Here is an 8,502-nt window from a genome sequence, read left to right on the forward strand (position 1 = left end):
ACAGATGATTCTGTAGTTTCCCAAGGTAAAGAAGTATATTTGATGTAATATTTTTCTGAATCACTTTTGATATCACAAAATAAGTTTTACTGGGCAAAAAATATTGTCACAGACATGGAAATGTAACATCATTTGAATATAATAAAATATTAAAAAGCAAAGGACTGTCAAAACATAGAAGAGTTATTCTGACACAAATTTAAAAAATCAAGATCATGAAGTAGTGGCAACTATTTCTAATGTGTTTCAGTTACTGAGATGCCACAGGGAGAATAAACAGAACCGCCTCTTGAAGTGGCAGTGACAAAGGACAGAGGTGGCTTTCAAAAATGCAAGGGACGTAGCTGATTAACTCACCACCTTCAAATAAAAGTGAGAATCTCTTGGGAGGATCTAAGCCCTTTAGCAGACATGTGGTAGAGCAGTTAATGAAATGCTTCATGTTTCAGTAGAAAACTATTTCAACACTGAAAATGACGTGGGCAATCAGGAGCGTGTCCTTGTGACACTTGGTAGCTGACATTTTCCCAAACAGCCACCACAAGTCTGAGATTTTCAAGACATTGATGTCTCCCAGGTATATGACTGTCTGAACTCTCATTTCACCAAAGCACTTGAACTCTGCCGGGTGCTTTATGTCCTGGTTGGAGAAATCCAATTAGTTTTTTGTAGCCTAATTCAACATGGGCATCAAGTGCCCTTTTAAATGCTTCACCCACAGAGCTGGCGCACCAGGTTTCATTTGGAAAAACAACCAGTTCATACACTCCTTTCGGAGGTTTTTCTATTTTGCACCATGGTAGGTACTGCATAAGTAATTTCAAACTCTTGTTTATCAATGAGAGCCAAACTTAGAATGAGAAATAGTTCTTGGCATTCCTTACCTTTATCCAAGCCTTTCTAAACTTCAGTTCGATGAGCAAAGCTTCTAAACATGAATCACTCTATTCATTCTGCCTCCAAATTCTGCACTCCAGAATCCAACCAATTCAGAGCGAGCTGTCTGAAGATAAATGTTTTTCTTAATGTTTTCCAGAAACTCATTTATCTTTGAGTGTTTAAGGCAATAAGTATGAAATTCATAGACTATTTCATCATATTGACCAGTGAAACCTCCCCCATAGCAAAAGGTGACCAGATCAGAGGTGCATGCGACTGCATGGCCAGACCACTCAGAGGATGCACATGGTGGGACTTCAAGTGCAGCCAGTAGGTGTTCTTTCTGGGAATCCTCCTTTTATGGCTTTCCTACTGAAAGCCAAGACCCTGGCCAATTTTTGAGAGTAAATATCTTTTAATAGTTAAAAATAATTATTATCATGATATATATTAAACATAATTATTAAGCAAGGGGAGTCAACATGTTCTTTGGTCGGGATTCCAAGAAGACATTGTCACAGTGCCTCTATGAACAATATGGGTAGATATGGACTGGATGACACTAAGTTTCCTTAACTAGTTAAATGGCTGGATATATGTGCTGCTGATAAAAGTGATTCTGTCCACCTCGAAAGTAGTATGTGGTGATGGGGTGCTCCTCTTGCAAAACCCATATATTTGACACATTTTTAATGAATCATATGAATACACAGAAATCAGATACACGATATTTTAATGCAACTGCTTTGAAGATATTTTGATAGCCCTGTAAAATAATTTAATTTTGAGGAATTTTTCTAACGTGCCAATTAACATAATTACATACACACATGCTTCTTGATCATCCCATTTCTGAGTGATTGTTAGAGGTGCAAGAAGGTCAAGCTCAGGAATGGGCTGAGGCCTTGAGATGTTTGTTGTTCACATTGTTAGAAAATGAAAAAAGAGGTTTTTATATTTTAATATGAACAAATCAAAGGAGTCACATCAAAATCTTTCTCCAGACCTGATTTTCGCACTTTCATCTGCATCACAGTTTGGAACTTCACAGCAACAAGGCTAGATCTCTTCAGCATACCATGAGAAGCTGGCTTGCCAGGTAGGCAGGAATTCATTGTGCTTCTAATATTTGTGAGGACAAAAAGATGGGGGGATAGCTGATAGGCTGACTTTAGAAACAAAATCTGATAGATCTCCTTCAAACAAGAAGATAGTGTCTTCTTGCCTTACAGGAATACAGGTTGTAAGCAGTAGAAGTAGGCCCTGGCTAACTAAGTATGAAAGGGTTTATACAAAGGACACTGGACCATGTTTGCAACAGCAGAAAAGACAAGCAGGTCTTGGGAAGGCCCAGAATCAGAGTAGCTTCAGGGATGTCAGTAGAGAACCCAAATATTGCTTCTGTAGAAAAGTGCCATGAACAGCCTTGGTTCCACCATCCATCTGTCCCTCCTCTGCTCTGCCCAAGTTTCAAAGCTTGTTTCATGTGCCCTCCCCTGTAATCAGGGATGCTGGCTGGGGTTATGTGATCGACACCCCAGCCATAGGGGTGGAATAAGGCAATTCCTCCAAAAGAAAAAGAAGCGACCATTGCCAAAGGAAAGGGACAATCTGCTACAAAATAAAAAACAATAGCTTCACTAGAGACCTAAACTTTAAACACTCATTTTCAAAAATACAGGTTTGGCCTCACCTGCTTCCCTATAAGTAAGGCTTTAATTGACTTCAAGCTCAACAGGAGCATCAACATGGTCTGGGTGGTCCCAGCCTCAGTAAGACTGTGTCCCTTGAGAGGTTCCAGGGCCGGCAGCACAACACCCCTTTGCTGTCCCTGCACTGCCGGGCCCTCCGCCACCATCCCCATTCTGCCCTGGGTGGCCTTCCTCTGTGAATCTGGGCTCTGGGACACTCCCTCTCACTTGTTCCTCAGCTCTGGGAATGGTAGCCACTTTCTGTTGTCACCAATGCTGGACGATCTCACATTTGCCTGTTTGCTCCCTCTGTCCTTCTACAGCTTATGTAAGAAGCTCCTGTACTGATTTCCTTCTATTGAACATGTGGAGAGTGTCTCTGTCTTTCTTGCTGGGTCCTGACTGATGCAAACACTAACACCCAGCTGCTGTCCACAGTAGGTGGTGAGGGGGTTTGAAACCATGTCACACTCGGAATGTGTCTCTTGTAGAAAGGAAGCCGTAGAAATGTTACAACCAGCTTCAACTATCTGAAGAGCTTTCATCTGAAAAGGGGATTATACTTATCCTGTGCTGTTCCAGAAGGCAGTACTAAGATTAGTGAGCAGAAGTTTCAAGGAAGCAAGTTTCAGCTCAAAATAAGGAATGGTGCTCTAAGCACTTGAACTGCCCACAGTCAAATGCACTGGGCAACTTCTGTTGGGAGTTGGTCAAGCAGAGGATTGGTTTCCATCCCTCAGAGACGCTGGAGAGGCCTCTTGAGATCCCTGTAGCCCCCTGCAGAATCTGTAGGCCTTAATTAAAGATTTGGTCATTTTCTATTGGACCTCAAAGACAAGTCTAGGATGCTTAGCGACCTGCAGAAAACAGTAATAATTATTCTCTAGGATTTATCTTGCCCCTCAGAGTAATTTTAAAACAATGACCTTAATCTGAGACTACAGAAATTCAACTTCCCACTATTCTTCACCCAGCTGAAAGCTGACCCCCATTACCAGGAAGATTCTCTTCATTTGCTCCCCCATCTGCTTCCACAGGGTCCACTCTGTGCATCCAAGATTTATGCCCAGAAGACCGCTGAAGGAGCCAAAGATGGCCGCAGCCTACATCTAATGGAGTGAAAGGATTCCAGTGTTCTGAAGAGAGTTGCTCATCCTTGTCAATCTTGCCTGATGGATCCTATCTCTGAATCCTTCTACCGCAAGCTGAGGCTTCCCATGTCAGCCCTGGACTCACAAGAGATGTATAGACGGTTATGAGGCAACCAGAGAAGACATCCAGATCTTAATGAGGTTATCTTCCTGTCACTTTGAAAATTCCAACACCCTTCTAATTCTTGCTACAGCTGTCAACACCCTGTGCACATCTGTACAGCACACACTTCTGATGTTTGAGGCACATATGATGAGTCTCAAAACATCTGTTCTGCATCCACCACTTTTCCTTTCCTGGAACAAAACTGCCTTCAATCACACTGTGACAGTTTGGGGGAAAGGAAGGAGAAAGCCATTTGCTCTTGAGCCCTGTTAAACCAAATATAGTAACATAAAATTCTAATCCCTAATATACTCAGAAAATGGTAACTTCTGGCACACTGAAAGGAGCCTTCTCTTACATTTTCCTATGGGAACATGGAGGACAGAGGAAACAATGATTTGCCCATGGTCACAGAGGACCAGATGTTAAACTAGAGTTCATCTGACCTAGCCTAGGGACCTAGTCCCAGCCCCACTCAGCACCATCTTATTGCTCCTACAGTCCACGCGAGAAAACCATGGAATTAAGTGTCTCAGTGGCTCAGCTTTTAAGCAAGTGAGGGGCAAAGCAGGACGTCAAGAACCTGGAGTTTGTACCCTTTGCCAATACAACCGCTTACGGATAATTTTACTTTTCATTCTGCTGCTTCTTAATTTGTCCAATTATTGTTCCCATTTGTCTCATGTCGTGGGGTGACTGCCCAGACACAGGGGAAGTGCCCGGGAAGTCGTGAGCAGAGCCTGGCATGCAAATCAACAACCACACAACTCTGTGGGCACCCGCCATGGTTTAGGGACACCAGCATGCAAAGCACCCTAAAGCACATACCCGCCTGCTGCCTGAAAGTGCAACAAGAGCAAAGAACAGTTTGAGTTGAACAACGTCCTCCTCCGAGAGCCTTTGTGCTGCCCCCATCCCCCCCAAATCAGGGCTCTATGGCCATTTCTCTGCATGAAAAAGTGTAGGTCAGTCCATGGACTAGAGGAGCAAGGCTGGGAGGAGGCTGGGGCTAAGAGGGAAGCCCCCCGTAGGAATATAGATCTCACAGTGTGGGGGAGGTGGGTGGAGGAGCCAGGGGACAGGATGGGCCCACCTATGAAATAACCCTCCTGCTATAGGTCAGCAAACCCTGGTCTTCCAGCTCAGCTGGCTCTCACCCAACTCTGTTCTCTCTTTCTTCTCCCTCCGACCGCTCTCTGACCATCCTTCATATTGTTCCCCTCCTTGTCCCTTTATGTTCCCTTCTGCCCACCCCCTCCAATCTGAGCAGCCACCTGGGGACCCTGCAGTCCAATAATTAACCAGGGCAGCTGCGCAATCGAACAAGCTCCAGAGCTCTGCAGCTGGCAGAGTGGAGTCCTGCCTGGAGGAGGGGAAGCCAGGGGGGGCCCAATGAGTCCTCTCAGGTGGCCAGATGACGCTTAATTAGGTCCCCCCACTCTGGAGGCCTCAGCAGATGGGCAAGTGCCGGAAGCCTTAGGGAGCCAGCAAGACGCTGTGGGAACTCCCAGTGTGTGGCTTCCTTTCCAGCTGCTTCAGGGGCTAGGGGGTGGGACAGTTAAAATAGTAATTGGCGCCTCCGGACAAGAGGCCTGGCTTTTCTTCGCCAGGAGGGGAGAGGACAGGCTGCAGTGCAGCCCCCCACTCCCCCTGTCTGCCAGCTGGAGTCTGAATTGTTTGAGCCATTGATGGAAAAATACCGGGTTTTGTTTTTTTCTTAGATATACACCAGTGGTGTTGGCACTGGGAACATCTTCCTAAATCTGGACAATGCACACCATGAATACACAAGGGGCAGCATTGAACTAGACGCGAAGTGTGAAGAAGAAGCATGGGTTTCACTTTTTCTGTCTCCCCAGCCTGCAACACTGAGCCGGAAAGGGTGTGGCAGAGGGAGGCTGGAGCCGTCAATGACAATTTTGACAGATTGCTGTTTCTGGGCAAGGGAGGAGTCAGGAGTCAGCAGTAGGGGGAGGGGAGAGCTGCAGAAGATGGAGGTTTTATATTTTGGAGCATAGTTAGTGCGTGCAAGAGAGAACTGCTCGGTATGGTCTTCTAACCACTCGATGCCCTTCAATGTGGCTCTGTCTACAAGAACAAAAGTCACAAGGTCATAAAAGGACAGGCAGAGAGGCAGGACCTTATGGCTCCCTCCTCCCTCATGTTCTGCTATCCCTGAGACATACTTTGCCTTTCCCTCTTCGTGACCCCCTAACACTCACCTTGTGTGACAAAGCACACCTTTGGCTTTTGTTGAAGAGAGTGGTATCTGCAGGGTTTAAATTCTTATCACAGAAAAGTAAGGGCCAGGAAAACACAAGCAATCTTTTCTGTCTGTGATCCCAGCCCTTGCCCTCCCATTGGTTTCACCCTAGAAGTGCACATACGGATTCAGAGGAACAGCCTAGGTCTCTCCTCTGGTGGTTTCCTTTTTCACACTGTTTAAGAAAGTGAACTCGTATCAGAATTGGTTTTACCTTATAATCACCCTTCAGCCCAGCAGTAATTGTTTTATAACTATTATTCAGAGAAACATCCAGAATAAAATGGAATAAGGCTGAGGAAATAAGCATACAGATCGTTTATTATAATCTTCCTTATTTACCCTGGTTAGTAATGTCCCTTATTTGTGGGACCAATTTGTGCATGGGACAGGCTGTGTATGATTACATTCTTGGCCAGCAGAGGCCTGGGCTGCCGGCAGAATGTCTTTGAGCAATCTCAGCTCTCTGTACTTTCTGGACGATAACATATTTCCTGCAGGCTTTGGCTGATACAGTGGACGTTAATTGTTAATTCTCCTCCAAAAGCCATCTGCTGAAACACAAGACACTCCTGGAAATCTGGGGAAACAGCGCCATCTAGCAGCCCTTGCTCTTAGTGCGTCAAAACTGGGTTGATTGTTGCCTGGGAAAGGCCCACCCACCATTCATCTGAGGTTGACCAAGTTGGAAAGATGGTCTCCATAAATTCACCTCAGTAACCAATGAGCACAATCACTTTGCAACAGCTTGGAGTCTGTTCTTCTTCAGAAAGGTAGCTCATCTTAATATTCTGGATGAATAAACAAGGTTTCATAAAATGTCATTGGTATAGAGCATTTTATTTAGAAGGCACTGCAGAGCCACACAATCAAAAGAGGAGAAAACGGAGGCCAGGGAGAAAAGATACCTATTTAAGGTCACACAGCTGGTGTGTGACTGATCAGACTCAGAAACCAGTCCCACTACTCACAGGCTATAGCCAGAGGGGAAGGTAGAAACAAGACACAGAAATGAGAGCGTCCTGCAGTAAGAAAAAGTATGAGCCTCTTTCTGAATCTGTTTAATAATGACAGGGATATGACAAGATGTATGTTAAACACAAAGACAGACTCTGGCCCGTGTCTAGGACGCAGACAAGGCAGACACATTTCTCAGCAGCCCTCCACAATACCATCGAAATGGCTTCAGCAAATGTTTGAGCTGTTCCTCAACCCACACTCTGTGGTCTGGTCAAAGTTCTCCCTTAAAGGAGAAATACTGCAGATTTTAATTTTGGAAACAAGGGTTTGGGAGATTTTCTCCTCCAAAGGCCCTTTGGAGCTTTGAATTCAAGTGTGCCAGACTCTCTTTGTCTCTCTCAATGTGGAGCAATGTGGAAACGGGGCCTGTCAGAGCTGGAGGCGACCTTAGCAATGAGCTCATCCAGTGGGGCGCATCCTGAATGCATGCTTGGGTCACCGGGGATACATTAAAAAAAGTAGCATTAGATCTCCACCCCAGGACAGTTCAATCAAAACCTGAAGTATTGCACCTAGACATTAGTATTTAAGTTCCCTGAGTGATTGCAACATGCGGCAAAGGCTGAGAATCACTGAGATCTAGCCCAAAGGTTCCTCTTAAAGATGAGAATATCGAGGCTCAGAAAGGCAAAGTGACTTGCTCAGAGACACACAGGAAGGTAATGACAGTTTCCCCTTCCCTGACCATCCCTGCCTGCTACCATCTACTATATCATGTTCGCTGGGGAACGTACTAGGCCTCACGAGCAACCAGCCAGGTAACCAAATGGTCAGCCCTGCAAACACGCCTCCAGAGACAGCTATCATAGTTAGCTCTGAGCACTGAGCAAACTCAGAGAGAAGAGATGCTGAAGGATCACTTGGTGAAATTTCTTTTCCAACTATGGTTTTTGGAATTGGAGAAATAACCACAGGGTGAGTTTGGGGAGCCCCTGGACCAGAGCCAAACTCCACTGATCATGTGACCGGTGGATTATAGTGGCACTTTGAGTCCCCAGTGTCCACTAGTCCCCAAAAGTCTGGTTACCTCCCTTTCCCTGATGCACAATCACCATAATAAGTAGCCACAGGTCCTGGTAGGGAAAATGAGGAGGAAGGCTTGGAGTCAAATGTTGACTGTGCAGCAGGATTTTCATAAGCAAACTAGTCCTCTCCTTCATTCAAGGCGCTCTGGGTCTAACAACGAGTTCAGGTCTGGAAATTGGTTGAGGGGGTGCGACCTTCTATTGTGGTGATTCTCTTCACCAGATCTAGTGCTTTTCCATTCATGCAAATCAAGTACGACTTTGGTAGCCTGCCTTCCTATTTCTGCTCAAGGAATATCATGATCAACCAGTCAGTGCAATGATCTCTGTAGGTCCTACTATTCTGATGATTATGTCAGCTCTGCTA

General features: G+C 45.3%; 1 pseudogene; it reads right to left on the reverse strand.

Annotated features, from left to right (window-relative positions):
- Positions 1–456: 456 nt before the first annotated feature.
- LOC150002545 (protein NipSnap homolog 3A pseudogene) lies at positions 457–4,742 on the reverse strand (annotated as a pseudogene).
- Positions 4,743–8,502: the final 3,760 nt, after the last annotated feature.

Source organism: Furipterus horrens, unplaced genomic scaffold, assembly GCF_987537825.1.
Source record: "Furipterus horrens unplaced genomic scaffold, mFurHor1.1.pri manual_scaffold_8, whole genome shotgun sequence".
Lineage (NCBI taxonomy): Eukaryota > Metazoa > Chordata > Mammalia > Chiroptera > Furipteridae > Furipterus > Furipterus horrens.